At 53.1% G+C, this 26,853-nt stretch overlaps 1 protein-coding gene across 2 annotated transcripts in view; it reads left to right on the top strand.

Moving 5' to 3' along the window:
* GRIK3 (glutamate ionotropic receptor kainate type subunit 3) overlaps nt 1-26,853 on the top strand; it is a 247,752-nt gene that overhangs the window by 44,832 nt on the left and 176,067 nt on the right. Inside the window, exon 1 of one of the 2 annotated variants that reach the window (XM_021095962.1) lies at nt 5,779-7,447. The exons of the other annotated variant lie outside the window; for it this stretch is intronic. The gene's annotated coding sequence lies outside the window, so the exon portion shown is untranslated. Of the gene's footprint in view, nt 1-5,778; nt 7,448-26,853 lie in introns of those variants that run through there. 2 annotated transcript variants of the gene reach the window in all.

Here is a 26,853-nt window from a genome sequence, read left to right as displayed (position 1 = left end):
AGATTAGGGCACCTGCTCAAAGTCAGACAGGTAGGGGGTCAGTGGTGGAGGCAGGATTCAAGTTCAGCAGACCAGGGTTCAAGTTCCGGTTTGGTCCCTCCCTTCCTTGCTGTGTGGTCTTGGATTAGTTATGAGCTTCTCTTTTCTGAGAAAGGAGGTTGTAAGCCTGGGAAGAGTTGGTCCGTGCGATATGCCAACACAGTGATGGGTATGTAGCTCATGCCCAATCAGTAGGTGCGTCCTTCCCTTTTCCTATTACTTTCATTACTGTAGTAATAACGGAACAGTAGGAGTTCCCGTCATGGTGCAGCCGAAACGAATCAGGCTAGGAACCATGAGGTTGCGGGTTCAATCCCTGGCCTCGCTCAGTGGATTACGGATCCGGCATTGCCGTGAGCTGTGGTGGAGGTTGCAGACGCGGCTCGGATCTGGTGTTGCTGTGGCTGTGGTGTAGGTTGGCTGCTGTAGCTCTGATTGGACCTCTAGCCTGGGAACCTCCATGTGCCACGGGTGTGGCCCTAAAAAGCAAAAATATATATATAATAATAACAATGGAACAGTAACCCCCCTAATGGGCCGAGGAGTAGAGGAAGAAGGGAGCAGAAGGCAGGCTAGAGGAGCGTAAAACATTTTTTCAGTTTCTACTGAGAGGGCTTCAGGGTGATGGGTGATGAGGGACAGAGATGCCACTTTACTCCTGTTTTGCTTCTCCCATTGAGGGGAGGCATCATCAGCCTGGAGGGGCAGAGAAACAACCCTAGGATGGGCCATGCAGGAGCCCCCCTGCCTGGGCACTGATGGAACTTGCCCTTGAGATGATTGGCTTGCTGCCGGTGACCTCTAGAGAGACTGGGGATGGGCAAAAGGGAAAGTGGTTTCCAGAAACCACCCATTGGGGGGTTTGCTGGAGCCAAGGCTGGTGAACACGGCTTCCATAAGCAAAAAAGCAAGTTTCCTTGAAGACCTGTCATATGCTACCTGCTGTGTTAGTTGCGAGGCCAAGTTTTGGCAGATAAACCTTCCTATACAGGGTCAGCAAACATTAGACCGGGGGAAGTCATATGCCTGAATTCAGTCAGCAAGGTGCTTGGAGGAGCTTCTCAAGCTCTCCCTGTGGACAAAACGGAGAAGTACAAATATCAAGGTGGGTTAGCAATGGCTCGCTGATGCTCTGTCCACAGCACAGAAGTTTCTGCTGGCATGCCCCAGGGCTCTCCCCCAGCTCCAAGGCAGCGGGGAGTGGGTACGCATTGCGAAACACAGTCTCCCTCTCATAATCTCAGATAACAAGGGCTTATTGCCAGGATGTGTGTGTCCAGGACCCAGACAAAGTGAAAGAACCAGGACTCGGGCAGAGCAGATGAAGGGTGCTTGCAGTCCGAGATGCCCCCGGGGACCTCTGCCACAGGAGGACCCCATAGGCAGGACTCAGGTGCCCTGAGTTCCTGCCCTGTTTTCCTGACTGCCCGTTGCCTCCTCACCTCATTCCCTGCCTTGACACCTGTGCTCGCCCATCAGTCCAGCCCTGCCCACCCCACAACCCGTGCCTGTCACTTGTGTTGTCTCGTTCAGATTCCCATGAGAAGGAATCTGATAGGACCATTGCCTTTTCACATGAAGCCACTGTTGTGAGCTTTGGCCAACCTGTGGATGGGCTGCCAGCCTCAGTTGATCATATGGTACCCAGGGGGAGGAGGGTTGGAGGGTCACTAGAGACAAAGCAGAAGTGTCCAAGGCTGCCCTTTCGATGGACGGGGTGGGTGAATGTGCCCACCATGAAGAAGAGTGATAATTGTTAGCACTGATGGTGCGGCTGGTGTAAGCATGCTTATTAATTTCACTTGTAATGTGAAATTGTGGGAAATTGCAATTACGTGGGATGACAGCAGCAACATTTCTAAGGGTCTTGACAGCTCTGTGGCCTTCATGAAACCGCTCCCTTCCCGTGGTGGGCATCTGCCCAGCACCCATCCCCAGTGCTCCTTCTCTGTCCCCACCACTCAGTGGAGGTCTCTGGCAGTGTCTCTCTGTCTCATTTGTGAGTTCTCTCTGATCTTGTGTTTGTAAAGGGCTTTCTCCAGGCTTTCTCCAAATCAGACCAGGTTAACTGTGGCAGAGACAGAGGTGGTACCTAACACGCAGATTCAGCATCCAATGAGAGTCAAAAGGCAAAGACATGCTATGACAGTATGTGTGAAAGCATTTTAGGGGTGAGTTCCCCCTTCCCCAGGAATCTTAGAATGATGCTCCATATGGTGTGGCAACTAGTGGCTAGAAAGAATCGTTCTCCAAAATTCTGGGCATCGTGATTGGAATTAAAAGATCTACCTTGGGAGGGGATAGTACCACACTGCCCTGCCTGGGAGAGACCAGAGCCAAGAGTATTGCGTTGATCTCTTGGTACCAGCTGATAAAAGAGTTCTGAAGATGGCAGCTGATGTTGTTGAAAACCCGCTTCATGGAAGATACTGTTCCCTGTAGATAATAAAGCTGAGGAACAGAGAGATTAAATAACTTGCTGAAGCTTTGCTCCCCTTAAAGTAACTGGAAGCCTAGACGATTGTATAATTCTTTGAGAGACTGGGAACAAAAAAAAATTGACAAATAATCTAAAGGCAGAGCCTGTGTTACATAACCAGGCAGCCCATGAAGATCTTAAGAAGTGTTCCCTGGTTTAATATAACACTTGTGTGATGTAGGGGTTCTTGTGCCCATTTGATGAAGAGGCAACCAAGACTCAGAGAGGTGAATTAACTTGTCTTAGGTCACAGAGCAAAGAAGCGCAGATGGGGATAATCCTGGTTGGTGATGACCACACACTGGACCAAGTGTGGGGCCCTCGGAGAGGTCCAGGCTGCTCCCTGGCAGGAGGACCAGATAATGGCCAATGCTGTCCACCAGTGGTCTGGGCCGCTAGGGGACGGGGAGCCTCTCTGTCATTGATTACATGTGGGTTTGGGGAGCTCCTGGCTGGGCCTTTTCTTTTCTTTTCTTTTTTGGTCTTTATAGGGCCACACCCACGGCACATGAAAGTTCCCAGGCTAGGGGTCAACTCAAAGCTGCAGCCGCTGGCCTATACCAGAGCCACAGCAACATGGGATCCGGGCCGCGTCCGCTCACGGCAACGTCAGATCCTTAACCTACTGAGCAAAGCCAGTTGAACCTGCATCCTCATGGAACTAGTCAGATTCGTTTCCGCTGCACCACGACAGGAACTGCATGGCCAGGTGTTTCTTGGGGCGTGCTCTTGGGACCCACACCTGTGAAGGGAGGAAGGGAAAGCAGGGTTCCCCCGAGAGCAATGCTGTGGTGGCACCATGAGCTTCTGCAAATCCATTGGGGAGCTCTGGAGCCAGAATGGTCCTTCCGAGCAGAACTGTACCTCCTGTGCTGACCAGCTGTTCTGGATGGGGCACCCTGGAAGGAGGCACGACCTTGGTTGAGGGCTGTGCCAGGCAGCACGGGAGTTCGGGGGGAACAGGGAATAACCTTTCTTCCTAAAGGAGATTGGGACAGCGTGTCTTAGTGTCCACCGCACCCCCTCCCTGTCTCCCACGTGTCACCTCCACAGACTTTGCCCAGACTCACATCCGTAAACCATTACTGTGAGGGAGCTTACAAATCTCCATCAGCTTTCCTCTTAACAAAAGGCTTTTGAAAGTTGTCGCGTTTTATCCTCCCAAATGCCCTCGGAACAGAGCATTATTCATATCCCCACTTGATAGAAAATGGGCTCACAGGCTCAGAGTTAAGATATTGGTTCAAGGATGCACCTCCAGCAAGAGGCAGCACAGGAACTCATCCAGTCCTGCCTCCTGACCCCAGGGGGTGCTGCTCCCACCAGGCCCCCGCCCCTTCCTGTGCTCTCACGGCACATGTGCAGAGGGCACCCTGGCTCTTCCTCTGCCGCTGATCCGTTAGGTGTCCCCCCCACCTCCCCCGCCCCCACAGCTTCATCTCCCACATCTGCACTGATGCCTCTGGAGCCTCCACCCCCACCTGCAATTCAGGCCCATGTTTGCTCCCTAATGGTCCTCCCAGAGGTCCCAGGACACCTTGGACTTGTCATATGCGGTACCTACCTTCCCTGCCCCCCAGGCTGTGGGATAGTAAAGTGACATGAGCTCAGGCCTTGAGGTCAAGCTGGGTTCTCATCCTGGCTCAGTGCTTCCTCCCTATGGCCTTGGGAAGCTGCTTGCCCCTTTGTGCCTCAGTATGCTCATCCATAAAATGGGGACAGTGGTGGTGTCCCCACCTCACAGAGTTGCCGGGAGGATCAGCTGAGCTGATGAGTGCAAAGTACTGATAACAGGCCTGGCCCGTAGTCAGTGCTCCAGAAACACGAGCTGTTTTGACTGTTGCTCCTCATGGTGGTTCAAAGCACTGCCATCTGCCAAGTCTTGGGGAGGAATCCGTGCTTCCTCCCCCTTCTCATCTGATTGGATTCCGCCTGCCTGTATCCTGGGCACTCGACCCCTTCCAGCCTTCCCATCATCACTGCCTCAGTTGTGGTCGGCTTTGTCTTCTGCCAGGATCCGGTATTTCCTAGGAGGTCTGGCCAATCCATCCTTTATCATTCAGCCACCAGAGTAGGACTTTTCTGTCTTTTTTTTTTTTTTTTCAGGCTATATCCATGGCATATGGAGGTTTCCAGGCTAGGGGTCTAATTAGAAGTACAGCCGCTGGCCTACACCACAGGCACAGCAATGCAGGATCCGAGCCTTGTCTGCGACCTACACTGGATCCTTAACCCACTGAGCAGGGCCAGGAATGGAACCCGAATCCTCATGGCTCCTAGCCAGGTTTGTGACCGCTGAGCCACGACAGGGATTCCCAGAGTAGGACTTTTTTAGTGTGAATATTTGATCCCTTCTCTGACTCCCTGTTGCCCGCAGGTTAAGGTCCAGCTTCCCGAGGTGTGTGTTTTCGAGGCCCACTGCCAGCCCCCCAACGCCTCCATCTCCAGCTTCCTCCCACCCCGCACACCCTAGGATCCTGCTGCACTAAGCACTGGGTGTCTCTTATACACCTTCTGCCGTATAACTTCTCTCACCTGGGTGACCTTCCTTCCTTAAAGTCAGCCTCCTTAGGAGTGCCCGTCGTGGCTCAGTGGTTAACAAATCCGACTAGGAACCATGAGGTTTCGGGTTCAATCCCTGGCCCTGCTCAGTGGGTTAAGGATCTGGTGCAAAGGGCAGAAAATAGCATCTTGTTCCCCTTGGTGCCCCAAGGGTCCACCTGTTACAGATGTTCAATGAACTTGACCATGAGAAGAAGCAAACAATGGGAAGGAGGCCAGCTCCATGGGAGGGCAGGAGTTGGCTTTCTTCTGGGAACTGTCCCCACCAGCCACCTGTTTTCCTGCCAACACTCCCAGGCCCCATCTCAGCCCCATCTCCCCTCCTCATGGCCCACATACTATCTCCGTGAGCAGCTCAGCCCTGCCTTTGCCAGCTCTCCCAGCATGTGGCCCCAAGCCAACCCTCATCTATCAGATGTGCCTCTCAGTCCACAACAGGATATGGGTTCCTTTGGACAGAGGTGGTCCCAGACCCTCCCTGCCACCTGGCTGAGAACCTTCATTGTTTTTGGTTTTTTTTTTTTAAAGGCTGTAACGGGATTTTCTTTTCTTTCTTTTTTTTTTTTTTTGCTTTTCAGGGCTGCACCCATGGCACATGGAGGTTCCCAGGCTAAGGGTGGAATGAGCCATAGCAACGCAGGATCCGAGCCTCGACTGGTATCCACACCACAGCTCACAGCAACGCCAATCCTTAACCCACAGAGCGAGGCCAGGGATTGAACCTGCGATCTCATGGTTACTGGTCAGATTTGTTTCCGCTGTGCTGCAACAGGAACTTTGAATCTTCCTTGTTATGGTCACTCTTGTTTCCTGGACTGGCTGAGGGCTGAATGCAGAAGTGGCAACCACCTGAGGCTGCAGCCCTCAAGGCTCTTAGCATTCAGCTGGGGAAAGGCAGATTCCTGGGAAGAGCGCTTTAGGTGCCCCAGGGATCTGAGTTCAAATCATCCCTCTCCCCCTGATGGTGGCCCACGCCCCTTCCGCTCCCCATTCTGGCCTTTTCTCGGTAAAATGAGGGTGGTTGCCAGGAAGTTGGTAAAGCGGCCTTTTGTACAGGTGAGCCGATGGGGGCAGCAAGGTGCCATGGGGAGGGACAGGACAGGGTTTGAGTCTGGCCTCCGTCACTGCCCTACTGTGTGCTCGGGGGTGCTCACTGCCTTTCCCTGGGCCTGTAAAGCTCAGGAGTTAGAGACAATGGTTTCTGTGGCCCCATCAGGCTCTGCCCTGTGATGGTCTAGGACACCTGTGAAGGGGGGGTGTCTGGGAGGGGGAAGAAAGAGTAAAGAACTGACTTTTATGAAGCATCTCTGATGTGCTGGCCCTGTGCTGAGTGCTCAGTGCCTTGACTATGCAGATTCATTGAATCTTGGATCTGATGAGGGGAGGGCTTTTATTCCTACTTAGAAGAAGGCTCAGAGAGATGAAGAGACTGGCCTAAGGTCACACAACAAGGATATGTTCGTGCCGCCTCTGAAGCCCATGGACTTCCCTCAGGCAGCCTAGGGTAATCTACAGCCTCCCCTCTGCCTGCCACGCACACACCAAGGAAGGGGCAGCTGGGGAGCAGGGGGATAGACAGGGGAGTGGGAGCCCAAGACCCAGTCTTTGCAGCCACATGGACCATGGAGGCAAAATCACTGTTCCTTTCCGGGAGGCTTCTGGCCCCAGCAGGGCCTGGACTTGAGTCTGCAGCTAAGCAATGCTCCTTCTCATCCTGATCCCACTGGCCCCCAGGGGGCCATTCACCCCACTCCCCGGACCTCTGGCTACATCAGCAGCCAGGACTCTGGGCTCAACGGTTTGCAGCTGCCCCCTTGCTCCCGATCTCCCACCAGTCCTTGGTGATGCCTCCGTGCTCGCATCCATGCTTACAAAGGAATGGTGTCATCCATTCCTCCACCGGATCTCAAGATCCTGAACGTGCCTGTATTTGCCATTAGAGAAAATGAATTTTGTTTTCCTCTTCTGTGAGTTGGGCCCCAGCCCAGACAGCTCCCTGGAACTCAGTTATTAAAAACAGCACATTAATGAGGACTCGTCTGGGTGGAGCCCTCCAGCAGAGTCCAAGTGCTTCCCCAGAACTTCTGGCCCATCCTCCCAATAGCCTCAGAGGCTGTCCAGGGCCAGCTCCTCCCGACTTCTCCCATTCCGCAAGGATGCGGGGATATTGTTGGTACCAGAGTACTGGCCCTTCCCAGCTGGCCAGTGAAAGAGGACTTCACGATGGGGGACCCAGGCACTAAGAACACGGCTGGGTGGGGAGAGTCCAGCCCAGCGGACACAGCTGGATGGAGTGAGGACAGGCGGATGGGGCGCCCTGACTGTCAGGGCTGGCTTGTATCTCAGAAACAGGACTTCAAGCTCAAGGTAGGCATCTGGGAGCGCCGGGCAGGGGTGCAGGGCTCAGCTTGGCGGGTCTGGGTTCCGGAGGGTTCAGAGGGACAGGGACCTGGAGGGCAAGCCGTGAGAGCCTTGTTATGGTGCAGTGGCTTCGGGTGTGTGTGCCCTGAAGCTGAGCTGCTGCAGTTGGAATCCCTATGAGGTCGTAGGCAAGTTCCTTAAGTTCCCTGTGTTGGTTCTCTTATCTGAAAATTGAGGGTGAGGATAATAGTACGTACTTCATGCGATGCCAGACGCAAAGGGGATAAAAGTCTAGAAGAGGCTTAGCGTGGTGCCTGGGATGAAGTAACTGCTCAGTAAAAGGGCAAAGTGGTTGCCCCCGCTCTGTGGGTACAAGGTAGGCGAGGCTAGGAGTTAGGACTGTTTCTGGCTGAGGCTGGGCTGGGGACAAGCTCTGGTCCCAGCAGGATATACAGGACCCTGTGGACCCCCGAGTGGGTGAGCAAGAGGGGCAGCCAAGCTTTGCTGGGCTGGGTGGGGACCTGGCCTGGGTCTCCTGTGTGGTGGATGAGGCTGGGCCGGGAAGCAGTGAGGATCCGGGCTTGGTCTCCCCAGAAGGAGATCGGAGCATGTGATTCACAGGGCCATTTTGCGGACAGCTCCCTCTGTCACACCAGACTCCAAGCAATTAACCAGCCAGGCCCCTGGGAGGAGCGCTCTGCCAGCAATCAGAGGGTAACCTTGACCTCCTTCGCACACTGCCGCCTCCTGCCTCCTGTCTCAAGGTGCTGGAGTGCTGTTGAAGGGCACCTCCTCCCTGGCCAGCCACAGTGTTGAGCGAAGGCGCCAGGCCCGGCCACCAACGCTGGCACTAGGGTCTCCCATCCAGGACAGTTGGCCTCATTTGGCCTGTACCCGCCGAGAAATTGTTCATGGTCTGGGCACCTTTTTGCAGGTGCATAACCCTCAGCCTTCTGTGTGTGTGTGGGGTGTGTGTGTGTGTACGTGTGTGCATGCACGTGCACAAAGGGGAGAAGGGATGGGGGCATGCATGTGCATAGGTGTGCAGGGGCAGAGACACCTGTATGCCTGTGTGAGGGGACAGGGTGTGTGTGCAAGTGCTGGTGTAGGAAGGTGGACCAGAGATGCAGGCGTGGGGAGAGAGTAGGGGTGTGTCCGTGTGGGGGGCGGGGGGTGGTGGTGGAGCTTGTTTGAAGTGGGTGCTGCTCTCTGAGAGGGAGGGGGAGTGTGTCTGAGGATCACGGGAGCGGGAAGCTGGGGAGGGGTGTGTAGGGCTTGGGTTTTAGGATGTAGTGACAGTAGGCTCCCGCCACCCCCTCTCCACCAGCTCAGGCCTGTACGTTTCAAATACTTCATTGTCAGCCCTGGTAAAGCCTTTATTTATAAAGCGCGGGTGTTTCATTCAGCTTAACTGAAAAGGCCTTTAAATCACCGCAGCTGGGAAGGGCTAATTGCAGTTAGGGTTGTCAAGGACTCTCTTGTCTGCTTTTGCCATCTGTGACATCGTGAATGCAAAGATCATTTTAAACATAGGCAGTCAATGCAGAGAATAATTTGAGAGCTTTAGATATTTATGGTAAATTATTTAACTTTATCGTTGAGTTTTATTGCCTCATTATTCCATGTGTGAAGAATCTTGGCGTTTTTCTGTGACTCGGCACTTTGGGGAGTTTCACTTTGCAACACTCAGGAGTAAAGTTGCGCCGCACTTACCAGGAGCTCTGGGCGCATCGCAAGTCCTCCCACGGAAGGGGCTCTGCTCTTTGCCCGTCTGGCTGACAGCCATGGCTGCTTCTCGCCCTGCGTCAGGGTCTCCGGGTGGATTTGGGTGCTTAGCAGAGCTTCCTGGGGCTTGTCACCCCCAAAGCAACCTGAGTGCTTCCCGCTGCTCCTTAGGTGGGAGGTGACTGCCAACCACCACACTGCCCCGGTGCCATCCTCGCCACGGGCTCTATAGTGATGCTCCGGGGCCAGAAGGGTGGTGTCCAGCCATGGGTTTTTATTTGCATTCAGGCTCTTTGGAACCTTGATCCTGGCACCTTTTGTACCCTGCCTGAGTCCTATTAGGCAGGCACTTGCCATCTGGATGTCATTGATCTATGAGTTGTCACTGATCACTGTTCGGAGTCGAACCTTCCCAATTATTTAGATTTCTTTTGAGTGTCTGAAACCTAACACTTCCCTCATCGAAGGTAGCCTGTCTCTTTATGCTGCAGTCAGAGGGGGTCCTGGTGTGGGCACTGTGGCAGAAGCTGATGGCACCGTGACCGCGACCCTTTGGCACTCACCATTCCAGTCGTGCTGGCAGGATTTTGCTGCAAGTACCTGAGACTCCTTTCCCGGGTCAAAGGGCTGGGGTGCTGATGCCCCAGGAGCAGCCCTCAGCCAGTGGTGGATAGAAATTGGAGGGTAAGTACCTCGGCTTTGTAGCTCCTCTGGGCATAATCTATGCTGTCTCCCAGAATGAGCCAGTGAGATTGACCCAAGTGGTCCTCGGCTACAATATACTCAGCAATATACCTTTTTATTTTGTTTTTTTTATTTTTAGGGCTGCACCTGTGGCATATGGAATTTCCCAGATTAGGGGTCAAATTGGAGCTACAGCTGCCAGCCTATGCCACAGCCACAGCAATGCAGGATCTGCACCATGTCTAAGACCTACACCACAGCTCATGGCAACACCGGATCCTTAACCCACTGAGTAAGGCCAGGGATTGAACCCAAATCCTCATGGATACTGGTCAGGTTCTTTACCACTGAGCCACGAGGGGAACTCCCAGCAACACTCCATTCTGGGGCTTCCTTTCCTTCCCTGCCTCCCATCCCCTTTCTTCATCAGTGTTTATTGGCATCACATCCCAAATAAACTTCTCGAATGCAAATCCTTGTCTCAGGTTTAGGCAGACATGCAGTTGAACTTTAGCACTGCCCATCTGCTGGGCTTGGAGCTGTGTCCTTGTCTGCCTCCTCAACTCCCTGGCTTGACTCTGACTTTGGACAAGGTGTGGCCACTGCTTGGGGCTCTGTTCTTGACAGTTCAACTTTGATCAAGATTTCTGTGAGAGGGAAAGGGACGCCTCAGCTAGCCAGAGCTACTTATAAATCCCTAAATGCACATGCTGGGATTTCTACGGGGAGATTGTGTCCTTGGGAGGGACCGGTGACTCTTTTCTATGAGGCTCCAGTTCTTAGTTCAAGGTCTAAAATGACTGCATCAGGTTCGAGCTCAGCGGCTGGAGAGGATTTGGTTTGAACCCCAAAGTTATTAGTTATGGAGCTAAAACTGTCACAGGACACCTCTGAGGGCTATCAGCATGAGCTCTCCCGCAGGTCTCTGGCTGGAAGAATGCCACTCATTCTTCAAGACTCAGCTGAAATGTCACGGCCTCTGCCAAGCCTTCCCCAGCCCCTCCAGGCTTTGGCCAATGTGTTTCCATAGCTCTTTGTTCGTAGCTTGGTAATTGCCTTTATCACATTGTCTTGTCAGCTATCTGTCTCCACATCTGGTCCTTGACTAGACTGGGAGCTCATCGAGGGCAGGGACTGTTTGTTTATTCATCTTCTTTGTCCACAGAGCCCAGGGCCTGGCATAGCCATAGTTTAGGGAGCATAACCTGAATTAATGGAGGGATGAATAGTTGGATGGATGGATGGACAAAAGGACTGATAGAGGAGAGGAGGGAAGGATGGGCTAGTGGGTTAGTGGGTGGATGGATGGATGGGTGATGGATGGATGGATGAATAGATAGATGGATGGACGGAAGGGCTGATAGAGGAGGGGAGGGAGAGATGGGCTAGTGGGTGAGTGGGTGGATGGATGATGGATGAATGGCTAGATGGATAGGCGGAAGGATTGGTGGAGGGAGAGAAGGATGGGCTAGTGGGTGTGTGGGTGGATGGAAGGATGGATAGACAGATTGTTGAGTGAAGAACTGTGACATTCTCTGTTCAAGTCGGAACCAGTAAACATCCATTTCTCTTGAGCAGTTGGCTCCTTAGGATCCTCTCTGGAAGCTCGGAGAGGAGGCGATAGTGAGCCTGGGTCCTAGGAGGGTAGGACGTGGGCTCCTCAAAGCTGAAGGATGAGGTCCCTTCCTCTTGGGCTGGGGGAGGAATAGCTGGGATGGGAGCTGGGATCCAGGGAAACTTGCTTTCCAACCTTCTGGAGCCAGCATCTTCCACCATCCCTGCTGCCATAGCTTCACAAAGACACCACAGCAAGGAGGAGGGAGGAATATCAGCCACCCTCCATGGCAGGTCCCACTTTGGGGGAGATTAGACAGAGAAGGGCCCCAGTGCAACATGGCCCATGGCGGTGGGGAGGGAGAAGAAGCCACATACAGCTCCAGCTCCAGCGGGAGGTCTGAGGGGCAGCAGAAGCCTGCGACAGACTGGAGGGCAGGAGGCAGGAGTGCCTTTGAGGTCTAATGACAGTAGCTGGGGGCTTAGGGTACAGCCTGTGCAAAGCTGCAGTCTGACATTTGGGAGTTGCTGTTGTGGGGGAGGAAGACTGAGATCCAAAGCCTTTCCTCTGCCCTGAGATGCCCTAGCGGGAAAGGTCATCCCGCCACCACACCTGAGAATGGGCAGCCTGCCCATACCTTATGCCCGGTAGCGACAAAGGAGGCCAAAGAGGAGCCGAGGCAGGTGTGCCCATGCGTGTGCCACTCTTCACATGCCTTCCTGGGCACGGCCTGTACTTGTGGCACCTGGAAGTTCCTAGGCTAGGGGTCACATAGGAGCTGCTGCCGGCCTACACCACAGCTCACAGCAACGTGGGATCCGAGCTGCATCTGCGACCTACACCACAGCTCATGGCAACGCTGGATCCTTAACCCACTGAGCGAGACCAGGGATCGAACCTGTGTCTTCATGGATACTAGTCGAGTTCACAAACTTCTGAGCCACAATGGGAACTCCTCACCATGCCTGCTCTTGCTGCTCCCATCCCAGACATCAAGATGAGCCCCAGGAAGACTGTGCCCCAAGGCCCGAGTCCCAGAGTGATGGCAGCCGTGGGGAGGCAAGCAGACGCGAGGGGCTGTGGCCGGGAAGGGAAGGTGCACCAGGAGCCCTTGCTGCAGGGCGACTCCAGGTTTCAGGACTTTGGGCAGCTTTATTAGGCATAGGCAGGAACATCCTGACCTGCCTTGGAACCTGAGGAGGGGGATGGTGGCAGAGCAAGAGCAGCACCCCAGCCCCTCCCCCTCCTTCTCCTCCTGCGACTCTCAAGAAGAGCCCCTGTCCGCCATCACTGTCACCCTGACCCTCTGTCCTTTCCCCATCCCTATTTGATCCCAGTTCCTGCTGTGGCACAGTGGGTTAGTGATCCCTCTTGTCTCCGTGGAGGCACAGGTTTGCTCCCCAGCTGGGTGCAGTAGGTTAAAGGGTCAAGAATCCAGCGCTGCCACAACTGTCGTAGGTCTAGGATGCGGATCAGGGTTCGATCCCTACACCACAGGTGTGGCCAGGAAAAAAAAAAAGGCACAATTTGTACCTAGTTTATCGACCCCAGCTTTCTCTCTGAGCCCTCTGGCTTGCCTCCTGGTCTCCAAAGCTTGTAGCTACCCCTCCTTCCCGCACTCCTGAACATCCACCATCGTTGCGAGCGGGACCCAGTTTGGGGTGCTCTGAGTGCCAGTGCCCACTGTGTTCTTTCTGCCTCTACCCTCGATTCATGGAGCCCATGACCATCGTTAGCTGCGACCTAGCCTCCTGTCCAGCCTGGCCCCCCACCCCCTCCTCTGCCCATTCCATGTGTGCTGGCTCTGCCTGAGCTGTCCCTGAGGCCCGGATCGCCCTGATTAATCCTCAGCCTGCCCTCAGTGTTCACGTGGCCCTGCTGGCCTGGGCCCTGTGCTCTTGCCTCCCACACAGCCAGATGATTCAGGCGTGGAGGTGCTACCCCTTCAGCCAGGCTAGAGGGGGTGCCAGGGAAGAAAGGGGTTTTGTCCTCACCCCAGGGCAGCCCCCAGCAGTCACCCACCACCTCCTCCTCCCTTCCCTCCTGACTGCCACTCCCACTCTTTCACCTCGATACCCACCATTCCTACCCTGAAAGCACCCTGTTATCCACACTGACCCCATCGTCATCTTGACCAGAGCCCCCGAGTCCCAGACATGGGCAGTAGGAAGTAGCCATTTAGAGATCTGGGGACAGGATCTCTGGGAGGGTCACTTCTGGGACAAGGTGCCCAGAGCTATGACTCTCCCTTTCCTCTGCCTTCTCTGTCTCCTGGTGAAGCTCTAGGAGTCACACCCCTTTCCCCACAGGTGTGGGAGAGGGCGGTGTGAGTGTGTGTGGGTGCGGATGTGGGATGAGAGGGTGCCTGTGAGTGTGAGTGTGTGTGTGAGCATGTGTGAGAGTGCATCCCTGAGGATGTGGCAGAGTGATGGCCCATGGATGCGGAGGCTTTGAGACACTGCATGCAAGGCTCGGACCCGAACCAAGGCTCTCTGCTGGCGGGTGTGCGGGTGTGTGCAGATGCCAGGGTGGGTCAATGCAGTGCTGTCTGTCTTCTTCACCCATCCATTAATTCAGTCTAGACTCTTATTGGGTGCCTGCTCTCTGTCGAAGTCATGCCAGGAGCAGTATGGGTGGAACCCCCTGCCCCACAAGTGGACAGTGGTGGGAGACACAGACTGGAATAGGTCTCAGCACCCAGAACAGTGCTCAGGACATGGGAGGTCCTGCATCAGCCCTCTTAGAGTGAATGAGTGAAAGACGGACAGTTTCATAAATATATCATTAACTGTGATCATCAACTTCAAGGAAAAGCCCAGAGCACCTCAAGGAACCCAATTTAAATGAGGGGGTCAAGGAGGGCCTCAGTTTTGAAGGTTTCTTACCATGAGCATCATGGGATGGAGCAGTATTGAGTCCTGGTCAAGAGCTCTGACTTGAGTCCCAGCCCTGCTGCTTATGAACTGTGTGACCTGAGCCAAAGCCTTGACCTCTCTGTGCCTCCATATGTATGAAATGAAAATGATCGTGGCTCCTACCTCCTGGGGGCGCAGAGAGGAGAAAAGCCATGGAAAATATTTAGATGAGTTCCCGTCATGACTCAGCAGAAACGAATCTGACTAACATCCATGAAGATGCAGGTTCGATCCCTGGCCTCCCTCAGTAGGTTAAGGATCCGGCATTGCCGTGAGCTGTGGTGTAGGTCACAGATGCGGCTCGGATCTGACATTGCTGTGGCTGTGGTGTAGGCCAGTGGCTACAGCTCCGATTCAACCCCTAGCGTGGGAACCTCCATATGCTGCAGGTGTGGCTCTAAAAAAAAAAAAGAAAGAAAGAAAGAAAAAAAGAAAGCACTTGGGACAGTGCCTGCTACATGGGAAGCTCTCAGTGAGTGTCCCCTTAAATTTTTATTCCCCTCCATCCCCAGGTTCTGGAAGGGATGTGCATGCACGTATCTACCACATGTACATGGGGTGTGAGCAGAAGCGTACACGTGGGAGACTGTGTGTGACAGGGTAGGCCTGGGGATGTGGGTCCATGCATGCCAGTGTGTGTGTGTGCACGAACTCTCAGATGTGAGGGACAGGGTTGGGGAGGAGGCTGTTGGCGTGTGGGTGTTTGTGTGCGCACCGTGTCCAGAAAGGCAGCTGTTCCTAGAGCCCTGGGGACCCCTGGTGTGTATATGGGGTGGAATATGCCCACTGCTTGGGTGCGCACAGGTGCAGACGCCCACCGGTGTGTGGTGTGAGCATGGACGGAACAGCAATGGTGCGACAGGGAGAGAGAGGGCTGGAGCTAGAGCCGAGGCAGCAGCAGCAGGTTGGCCCCCCGGCTGCCAGGGCTCACTCGAGACAGCCGGGTTTTAATTGTCCGTGGAGATGATGAGGCTCTGGGGAGTTGTCATCGGTGCTCTGAGAGCTGCAGTCGGCTCCTTGCCCTACTTGTTAGCCAACATCCTTCAGCTTGCCTGCCTGGCAGCAGCTGCCCCTCCTTCCTCCTCCTCCCCCACTTCCAGCTCGCCTCCCTCCCTCCCCCTGCCTTGGAGCATCTGACCCCCTCTCCACCTCTTGTCCCTCTCCCCTCCCCTTCCTCACTGTCGATCTGCCCCCTGCTGCCTCTTCCACGGTCCCTGACCAGCGACTTGCCAGCACCCTCCCTCAAGCGGCTGGGCTCTCTCTCTCTCTCTGCCGGTCCCCTGGCCATTTCCTGGAGAGGAGTGGCCTCAGGCAGTGCTTCTCCTACTTGAACAATGGGATTGTTCTTCTGCAGATCAGATTCTGTGGGCCCAGGGTGGAGCCGGAGACTGTATTTCTAACAAGCCCCCAAGGTCTGGTCCAAGTTCCTCACTTTGAGTAGCAAGAAACTTCAAGGGCCAGCTGTGGACCAACGGGCCTTTCTCAAGGACTCTGTTCGCAACCCCCCATCCTCTCTGTTGGTGGGTCAAGCCAGGCCACCTCCTCAGGTAGCTGTAGGCACAGCAGCTGCACGTGAGACCCCAGCCCTGAGTGGCCACAGCCACAGCAAACAACAGTGCTTCTGGCCAGTCTGGGAACCCGATCACCTGTGTCCTCTCTGGGGAGCTGCCTCTTGCCAGCATCGCCCACCCTCTCCACCTGGCTCCAGTCCCAGTTTGGCTGGGCAAACAAGAAAGTCTGCAGGAAACATGCCTTCTGGGGCATCCTTGCCTGGGCTGGCTGAGGAGGGACAGCAGGAGTGGGATTCAGGAGCTGGGGATGTTGCGGTGGGGGAGGGGGCTTGGGAGCAGCTCAAGGACCTTGGCAAAGACTCCTTCTCATCCCCAGTACCTCCCTCAGGAGACACCAGGTGAAGTCGCACCTGCCACTTCACGTTCCTTTGCCAGGACAGCCCAGAGAGACACAGACACCTGCCCCTTTGTTGCTAGGCTGGTGTCATTTGCTACTTGATGTTACAGCCTCATTTCTTGTCTGATTCCCTCCATGAGACTCTAGGCTTCTTTTTTCAATATCATATTCCCAGTACATTGTAGGTACTCAAATATATACTGCACGGATGCCATAGGCAGCACTCCTAGAAAGAATAAACAAGAGGAATAAAGACACCAACCACCTCTCCCCAGCAACCCCGTCCCTCCTGGAGGCATGACCAGGCTGGCTTTGGGGAGATAAAATGCAGCAGATGACAAAAAGAGACTGATCATGCAGGACTGGCTGTACTTCCTAGTCTGGTCACTTACAAGCTGTGCGAGTCTCCTAGACCTAGTTTTCTGGACTCTGAAAGGGAAACAATGACCCCCACCTCACCTTGGTGATGAGGCGTCTGAGAGCATCATCTAAAGGGAACTCTAGAGATGGTTCCCTTTACCTTCCCTTTTGTCACCTCTGATCCTGGCTGGCTGCCTCCCTAGTCACCCAGCAACCAACTAAGAGGGTGTGGTGATGCCTGACTCCCTCCCCCACCCTGAGACCCAGCGGAGCCCCATGGTGAGTGAGTGTCTTCCTCCAGCCACTTGCTTCCATAGAGAAGCCCTAGATTGGCCTGAGTTGGCCAAGGCAGGTCAGGATAGCGAAGCAGGCATTCATTCTTGAACAAGACTGCCCGGGTTTAAATCCCACCACCACTTAGCAAGGGACACCTAAAGCCTCCCTGCGCCCCAGTTTATTCATCTAGTTAATGTGTTGGAAGAATGAAGTAAAATCATCCATGTCAGATACTCATCATGGTGCCTGGTATATGATCAGCCCTCAATAGATTGCAGCCGTGATCATTATTTTCTTTGGCTATAGCTTGCTGTTCTTATGGTCAAGCCAATGGGACAGAAATAGAAGGATGGATGGATGTGGGAGCTTTAGTTTCCCCACCTATAAATAAAAGAGCAAGACAATCTTTCATATCATTTCCTGCTGCTGTGGACCCTAAACTTAGTGATGGTAGCCATTGCTGTGTTCTATACTTTCTTCCCCAGGGTCGGGGGTGGGAGAGAGAAGAGGCGCCCCGCTGAGGGAAGCCAGACCTTCCTGGGACTGGGGTGGGCAGGGCTGACTCCAGGTGGGCGGAGCTGACCCAGGTGGGCGGGGCCAGGTGCCTGTTATTAACACAAGCTGTGTGGGAGGGGCTTCTCCTGGAGGATGTCTCAGCAACTCCAGCGTCCGTCTGAACCACAGAAACCGATTCCAGTAGGATGGGAGGGGTGGCAAATGGCACCTCCTGGGGGAGGAGGGCCCCAGGCAGAGGGAGCAGCAGGGACAAAGACCCTGTGTGAAAAGAAGCCTAGCACATTTATGCCACGAGGAGAGGTGCTAGTACCCCAGTGAAACCAGCTAGCAGGGGAGGGGAGTGTGGTGGGAGGTGGGCTGGAGAGCTGGGCAGAGGCCAGACGGCACGGAGCTCTGTAGGCCTCTGGAGAATTTGTGGTTTATCTTAACAGCAATGGGAAGTGTCCAAGTCTTCCCAGGGAAGCCTTGGCTGTGGCCTCCCCAGATTCAAATTCTAAAAATATCCTTCTGGCCACTGCTGGAGAACAGGTTGTGGGTCCATGATTTGGTCCTGCTGGTTCCGCTACAGTGAAGTCGGACTCTTTCAAAGGGAGCTTTACTAGGAAACTGAGAAGGACACGCAGAGACCCAGACACGCTGGGACCTGTGAGTTTGTGGAGTGTTGTGGTTGCTTTGTCGAACTGCAAGGGATAAAAGCCCACTCAGGAGGACTTACTGGCAAGAAGCACGTGGGTTAGAGTTGGAACTGGAACGCCTTCGGGATCCAGGGGGCCCTGGATGGCGGCCTCTCTCTATCTCAGTCCCTCTCCTACTTCCTCCCTCCCTCATCCTCCCCATCTCAGTGGTGGTTTTAGGACTATGAAGTGTGAGTGTCCCCTCTTCTCTTCCCTCCACCCCCACCTCTGCACTACATGGCTTCTGTGCCCCAGCACCTGGGCTCCCTGTGGCCCCTCGTGCCCTCTCAGGTCAGACACAAACCTCATCCTCTTTCAGCTGCAGCTCCTGCCACTGACCAGCAGACCTTTTCTCTTTCTTGTTCAGATTCCCAAGAGAGGAAATCTGATTGGATTTTTTTTTTTTTTTTTTTTTGGTCTTTTTAGGGCCTCAACCCGTGGTATATGGAAGTTCCCAGGCTAGGGGTTGAATCAGAGCTGCAGCTGCCAGCCTACACCACAGCCACAGCAACGCCAGATCTGAGCCACGTCTGTGACCTACACCACAGCTCACAGCAACCTCAGATCCCTAACCTACTGAACGAGGCCAGGGATCAAACACACGTCCTCATGGATACTAGTTGGGTTCGTTACCTCTGAGCCACAATAGGAACTCCTGGATCAACCCTTCTTTATGAGCTAGGTCACAGATCCTTCATCTTTGGGTCAAGTGCCTGCTCTTTTGTCCCATCAGCCATGTCCAAGGAGGATGTGATCCAAAGCATGGCCTCCAAGGCAGCGATGGAGAGGGTCCAGACCTAAAGCAGGTCTGTGCCAGGCCTTCCAGATCTGACTGTTCAATCAGTTGGGCTGGGAGACCAAACCCTGGCCTTTGAACTCTGGGTGGACCAGAACTGGACATGGATCTCCAGCCGCAGGTTAAGACCTAACTCTGACCTGTTGATTAGTGAGCCCGTGACATCAGTTCCAGCAAGGGAGTGTGAATGGTTCCTCGCGGGCCGAGCACATGTTGTGGTCAAAGCTGTTAGATCTGGAGCCCTCTTCTGACCCAGTGCCTGGCCACTTAGACTGGGGCTGGATACCATGTTTAGAGGGTCAGTTCAGTTTATAGAGGTCAACATAACCAGGAGCAACCATCTGTTGCTGACCCACCCAGCTGTACTGCTCCAGCACCATGAAGTGATGTCCAAGCATGGCCAGTGTCAGCTTCGCCCGTGTATGTCCTCTTCAGATGTGCACAGTTCCAATCTCCACTAGTAAGTTGATGGCAGATGGCTCTAAGCTTTCATTCCTCCCTCTATCCATGATCTATGTGTTATGACTAGGGCATCTCCCATCAAGAGGTGAAGTCTATTTCAGCCAATAGAATTTGCAGAAGAGACATTGCATCAATTCTAAGCCTGACTTCAAGACTCCTTGCCTACTTTTTATTCTCTCTGAGTCTTGCTACTGCTCTATGAACAAGCCTGGCATGCTTTTTGGGTGATGAGAGATGGGTGGCCTGTTGCCCCAGTTGGTAGTCAACTGCTAGTCATTAAATGAGGTCATTCTAGACCAGCTAACCCCTACAGACCACAGACACACTAGTGAGCCCTGCCTGGGTCTGCCTCACCTGGTGCACATTGGAAGAGCCATTTGATTGATCTGTAGACTCCTGAGCAGTAGCAAATGCTTATCACTGTAAGCCACTGAGTTCTGTGGTGGTTTGTTATGCAGCAGTAGCTAACTGCTACACCTCCCTCCTGGGAGACTTCCAAGGATGGGTTAATATATGCTTTCTAGCTTAGTCCCTGAGCGTGGGGGTGGGGAGGTCCACTCCTCGAAGGCAGGACTCATAATATGGTCAGTCTCAAGTTGCAGTGATGACTCCGTACATTGATAGATGCCCCATAATCTGGGTGCGGTGCAGTGTGTGCCAGGCAGCTGCACTTCCTGCCACTTACAGAGAATTTGCTGTAATGCATTGTGATGCATTAGCATAATAATTGCTAAGCATTCGCAAATGAATAGCTCACTGACTGATGGATTTTGTACGGAATCTGTGAAGGTTACATCGAGGGTGAAAACATTTCACTGTGTCAATGAACATACTTAATTTTTCTGGAAGTGCTATTTAAATTGCGTCGTGCTATGACATTAGCATAACAAAGACATAATGCATTCGTTTATGCTGTAGTAGGGAACACTGCCTTAATCAGCGGACGCCATGCGGGGGGAGGCAGGGTGAGATCTGTAGAGAGTGGCCTGGGAGCTTGGAAGAGCAGCCCCATTGGGTCCCTCTGACGGAGCAGGGGAGGTCCCAGCCCTGCAGGCCCCACCCCTGACCCAGCTCCAGGGTTGCTGGGGGCTCTGGCCGTGGGTCGAATCTTTATTGGCTTGTTTTCCTTTCGCTGATTTTCTCTTCTCACTGCACTGGCCAACGAATCCTGCTCATGGGTGGGTGGATCTTGGCTGTCAGAAGAGAAATCCTCAGGAGAATTAGGACGCATTCAAATCTGGCAGGATTCACCTGCCCCCTTCAGCGGGGCAGGACGGCCCCCCCAGAATCAGCCAGCTGGTCCCAGGAAGCTGTGCCTCGGACCCTTGATCTCTCCAGCCCCCTCCCCTAAAAGGGCCGTCGGAGCTGTCACAGAAAGCCTCAGGAGGAGGCTGGAGGATGGCTCTATTACCTTCATTTTCTACATGTTCTGCATATCTGGCTCTTCAAAGGGGAAGTGTTTGGAGCAGAGAGAGCCTGCTAATAGTCCATATGGCCTGCCAGGTACTGAGCTGTCTTTTATACCCACCAAATCCAAGCTTCTCAGCCAGCTGAGCACAGATCCTGGGCTTCATGGTCCAGCCCTGGGGGAAGCAGGGTGAAACAGATTTTTTTTTTTTTTTTGCAGAACTTTACTGAACCTTTAATATAATATTGCATCTTATGTGTTTCCAAGGAGGAGATATAAAGGTATCAAAGCTTTAAAACAGTGGAACCTGGTTTGGGAGAGGCAGGTATGACTGTACAAGGACTCTGTAAGGGAAAGATTATTAACCCTATTTCCAAGCTAAGGAGGGAGTTCCCATCATGGCTTGGTGGAAAGGAACCCGACTAGTATCCATGAGGACGTGGGTTCAATCCCTGACTCGATCAGTGGGTTAAGGATCTGGTGTTGCCGTGAGCTGTGGTGTAGGTCACAGACACGGCTCAGATCCCGAGTTGCTGTGGCTGTGGTGTAGGCTGGCAGCTGCAGCTCTGATTTGACCCCTAGCCTGGGGACCTCCATAAGTCATGGGTGCAGCCCTAAAAAAAAAAAAGCTTCCAGGAAATGGAAGCTTCCCAAGGAAGGTATTTGCACAGGGCTGGCAAATGGCCAGGGTGAGGGGGAATTTTTATCCTCATCTCCCTGATTCCTGGCCTCTGGAGGGGAAAGGAGGAGATTGTCAGCCTGCTTTTGGAGGGAGAGACGAACCTGAGGAAGACCCACAACTGCTGCTCATCACACCCAGACCTTCAAAACCCCGACTGTCTGAGGGAGCCTGTTCTTGAGAGGCTCAGCGGAGGTCAGGACTTAGGGCGGAGGGACCCTCCTCTGTCCTGGGCGCAGAGACCCTTCTGGCAGAAAGTATGCAGCTCAGAGGTGTGAGTCTGTGGGGAGGGGGTCAGCCAGCCATCCCCGAGCCCGGGATGTAGCTCACAGAGGAGTCCCCGGAGTGTCCTGGCTTTGGGACTGGGCTGGCATGAAGTCGAAGGAGTGAAAGGCTGTTGGGACTCAGACCCAGGTGGTGACTCCGAACCCTGGGAAGGAGTGAGGAACTGGGAGATCCAGGAACCGTGGGGAGCGTGTGGGATCAGCAGCCATCATCCCCTCGACCAACAGGGGACCCTTGAGATACAGCTGATGTCACACTCCCTGAATCCCAGTCCTCAGTCCAGCTGGTTGGGAGGTCTGGATAGTGGCTGTACTTCCTGGGCGGGCCCCTCCACTCACATCAGCCCAGGCCCAAGGCCTGTGGGGACGGGGAACCGTTTGAGTGGGACTCCACCTAACTGGCTTTTCCTCCAGAGCCAGGAGCTTCTTACTCCTTGAGGGAGCGCACGTCCTTTGAGAATCTGATCAAAGTTACGGACCTTTCCCCAGAAAAATGCACATTCATATCATAAATTGTGTGCAATATGAATGGTCAGAGATGCCCTGAAGATCATCCCCAGGTAGGGCCTCCTGTCTTGGGGAGAAAGTAGCTGAGACTTGAGACCCTGGCAAAAGGAAACAGTAGTGAGCCCTCCCACTGACTTTTGAGGACTCATCTCCTTGTGCCAGGTGGCATTCAAGGGCTCACATCACCTTCCATCTTCCTCTCTAACCAGCCCTGCATGCATGCCTGCCCACACCCCACATGCCCATGCCCTGTTCCAGCCCAGCCCGGCAGCTCACTGTCGCTGGAACATACCACGGGTCTCTCTACCTTGGGTTCCCGCTCAGGATGCTCTTGTGTCCCTGTGGCCAGAGCAAACCTTATTCATTCCAGGAGTCCTTCTTGATAACTTCTGAGTCAATCCCTTTCAACTGAGCACGTATTTATTGAGCACTTTCCATCCCCCATGTGCTGGGATGTGAAAGAAACAGGTGAGATGGGTCACTGCTCTCATGTGACCTACAGGCCAGTGGGGAACTAGACAAGAAAGTAAGCATTTATTGGTGTGATGAGTATTATGAAAAGGCACACAGGCTCTGGGAGCAGTGGGGATTTCATTTCATCTAGGGAAAGTTTTCCCAGACTTTGATCATTTAATTTTTTTTTTTTATTTTGTCTTTTGTCTTTTTAGGGCATATGGAAGTTCCTAGGCTAGGGGTTGAATTGGACTGTAGCTGCTGGTCTAAACCACAGCCATAGCAACATGGGATCCAAGCTGCATCTGCGACCTACACCACAGCTCACAGCAATGGCAGATCCTTAACCCACTGAGCAAGACCAGGGATAGAACCTGCATCCTCATGGATACTAGTCGGGTTCATTAACCACTGGACCACGATAGAAACTTCCGATCATTTAAATTCCATATCAGCATACCTTCTCTACTATTATTTCTTTCCCTTTTTTCTTTAAATAAACTTTATATAGGCTCACTGATCTTCTGAGTCTTGTCCTTAGCAATATTATCTGTGAGACCTTGGATACTAATGTGCTATTTGTATATTTTTTTAAAGTTTGAAGTTTTATTTATTGTGGCAAAATGTACATAACATAAACTTGACCATTTTAATTGACCATTTTTAAATGTATGATTCGGGGGCATTAAGTACATTCACAGTGTTGTGCAAGCATCACTGCTGTCCATTCCCAGAACTTTTTCATCATCCCAAACAGACTGTACCCACCGAACAATACATCTCTGTTTTCCCCTCCCCCCAGCCCCCGGTAGCTTCTCTTTTACTTTGTGTGTCTATTCTAGAGAGCTTATATAGGTAGACTCATACAGTATGTTCTTTTATGTCTAGTTTATTTCACTTAGCATGATGTCCTCAAAGTTCATCCATTTTGTAGCACAGGCTGACTTTCCTTCCTTTTTAAAGGCTGAGTAATATTCCACGGAGTGTATAAAACTATATTGTTCATCCAGTCTTCACTGATGGGCATTTTGGTCAATTCCACCTTTGAGCTGTTATATGTGCTATTTATATTTTAATCTATGTTAAAACATGTACTGAACTATTAAGGTAAAAAGATAGTTTTTTTGTGAACGCTTGTCCTGGGAGCAGAGCCTAAGATAAGGACTTGAGTGCAAGTGGTTTATCTTGGAAGTACTTCTAGGAAACAGAAAGTGAAGGAATGAGGAAAGCAAATCAGAGAGGTATAGAAGCCAGTGAACTAGTGAGCTGGTTATTGCTGTGGGCAGTTGGGGCTCCATGCTACTGACCTTTCTGCAGAACCAACTAGAACACACGTCAGATTCTCCCACTGGAGGATAGGGACACTGGGCACCTATCTGTCACTCCTAGCACTGCCACTTTATCTTCCTGCACACTTGCTAGTTGCCCTTGAGGATCTCAGCAAAGTTCAAGAAAACAAGGAGACTCCATGGCCTATGCTTGAAGTGGGGCATGGGTGGGAACTGTCCACCAGGGGTGTGCTGAAATCGGGTGAGCCGAAATGATATGGCATGCTGCATCATAAACATCTGTTACATCATCTAAAGACATTTCTTAGGAGTTCCCACTGTGGATTAGTGGGTTGAGAACCTGACCTAGTCTCTCTGAGGATGCAGGTTCAATCCTTGGCCTCGTTCAGTGGGTTAAGGATCCGGTGTTGCTGCACGCTGCGGTGTAGGTCACAGATGTGGCTTGGATCTGGCATTGCTGTGGCTGTGGTGTAGGCCGGCAGCTGCAGCTCCCATTCGACCCCTCGCCTGGGAACCTCCACATGCCACAGGTGTGGCCTTAAAAGAAATACATATATACATACACACATGCATTTCTTATACCTCATTGGGAGGGTTGGCCCAGAAAAAAGTGGTATTTAAGTTGTCACCTGAAGAAAGACTAGGAGAGAGTCAGGCAGAGTCTGGGAAGGGTGTTCTTGGTGAAAGGAGCAGCTCCGGCAAAGGCTGGGAGTACAGACAAAGCCAAGCATGTCTCTAGAAGGCCAGTGCTGCTGAATCTTGGAGGAGGAGCAGAAAGATGGCTCTGGGGAAGAGGGCAGGTGCAGGTTATGGAAGGCCCCGAGTGCCTCCGTGATTTCTGTATGCTGTCTTAAGAGCCATAGAAGCCTAGGACGGATTTAAATAAGGTTGCAGCATGTGTGATGTGATCACCTGGTGCCTGGCCTGTCCTCTGTTCTCCTGAGGTAGAGACTAGACGGTCATGGGTCCCTCATAATACCTGACTGTCTTTCCAGGGAACTACAGTGGGAGACTCTCAGGGTTTGGCACTTCCAGGATCGTTTGGCACCTGGTACCTGATCCGAGCGGATGGTGATGATGGTGGAGACTCTGGGCCTCAGACCACCGGGGCAGCCAGACCCCCACGTGTCTGGCCAGTTCCCTCAGTGTTAGAAAATCCTCTTGTGGACACCCGTGTACAACCCCACCCTTTGGCCTCCCGTGTAGCAGAAAGGAAAGAATCCCATGGAACCGGGTCCCAGCTGGCTGAAGAACCTTGGGCTGGTCATTTTTCTTCTCTGGGCCTTAGTTTCCCAGTCTGTTAAACAAGAGTAGTATGTCTGTCTGGCATGGTTTGGGGGCAGATTCCCCGAGAAAACTATACGAAGGGTGCAGCAAATAGACACATAAGCGCTCCAGTGCTTGAGACATGGGGGTTTCTTTTCCCCGTACCCCACATTCATCTTGGCTCCCTGAACATAAGCTGGCCCAGCCTCTCTGAAGGAAAGACCCTAAAAACAGTGGCAGAAGGAATGTCTGAAGATGGTGGGAGCCCTTGTTACGCTAGGGCCCACCTCTGTATCTCAAGAGTTTGCTTCAACCCCTTTCATCCTCTCTCTGGTATAAGAGAGGGGAGAGATCACTGTATGTCTCTCGGCCTCATCCAGGAACTGGCTGGGGTCACATGGGCCTGGACCTTTGCTCCCAAGCTACGGAAGCTGGGAAGAGCTGGGCCCTTCCAACAGGATCTGTCTGCTTCCGGTCTGGGCTGGCTCTTTGGACCTAGACAGAGTGGAGTCCTTGGAGGCCACCAAGGCAGCTCCAGCCCCCAGGGAGGTTCTGACAAACAATTCCCAGGGCTCCCAGGCCCAGGGGATTCCCCTTCGGAAAGAATGGCCTCGTTGAGATGCCAAGCACGTGGCAGAGCCCATGCCCAAGATGGATCAGGAGCCTCCACGAGTGGCCCGGCTGGGATGATTACAGCCGCTAAGGAAATTGCCAGTGCCTCCTCGGGCCCCATCCCGCCTGGCTCTGTGATTCATTTCCGTTCAGAGAAGTTTAATAATTAGCAAAGGGGATTTCGAACAACAGATGGTGCCTGGCCGTGGGGAGTGGTTCTGCTGCAGACGTACTCTGCGGAGGGTAAGCTGGAGTTGTTCTCTCGCTCCCTCCAAACGGGTGGCTCCAGGGCTCTGTGTCCATTTGCATAATGTGGCTGCAAGAAGAGCAGGAGGGAAGGAGGATGACAGCTGAGGACACGTGAGTGTGGGTGGCTCTTCTGGATAAGGGATGCCAGGATTGGTGTCCTTTGCTCTGTTATTCATCTGGGGGTCTTCAGAGAGAGAAGGTCAGAGCAGGAGCCATGAGGGACCACCAAAGAGCCTGCCTGGGTTGGAGTACAGATGGGCGAGAAGCCTCCAGGAACCTCTAAGAGGCTTCTGATGTCCAAGCATAAACCTTCCCCTGCAGATCCCCTCTGAAAGCGGAGCAATTTGCTCATCTCCCACCCCCCTTGTGGCACAGAGGGAGCATACTGCCCTTGGTCTCTCTTGATTTTAGAAGCCCAACTCGAAGTAGCCTAAGTAAAAGGGGAAGTGGCAGGCCCCCCGAATTGGACAATTGAAGGGGAGTCTGGCTTCAGACACAGCTCAGTCAAGGGGATTAGGCCCCAGTCCATCCTTTGACTTTGTTTCCATAGGGCCTAGATGTGACCTCATTTTCTTTCATAGGCTTTCTTCCATTGCTGTGAGAAAGGTGTTTCCCCTGCTAGCTCTCGCCTAAATCCTCCAGATGGGCCTGGACTTGGTCATGTGCCCATCCTAGAGTTGATCTCCGTGGCAATGAGATAGACAGCTGGCTGGCCAGCTTGAACACTTGCGCATTCCTATGGCTCGGAGAGAGGGCACCATGATTGGCAGCTCCACTAGAACCTTGAGGAGTAG

This window comes from Sus scrofa, chromosome 6 (genome assembly GCF_000003025.6).
Source record: "Sus scrofa isolate TJ Tabasco breed Duroc chromosome 6, Sscrofa11.1, whole genome shotgun sequence".
Classification (NCBI taxonomy): domain Eukaryota; kingdom Metazoa; phylum Chordata; class Mammalia; order Artiodactyla; family Suidae; genus Sus; species Sus scrofa.
The sequence above is the reverse complement of the archived record's forward strand: the minus strand, read 5'-3'. Positions and strand labels throughout refer to the sequence as shown.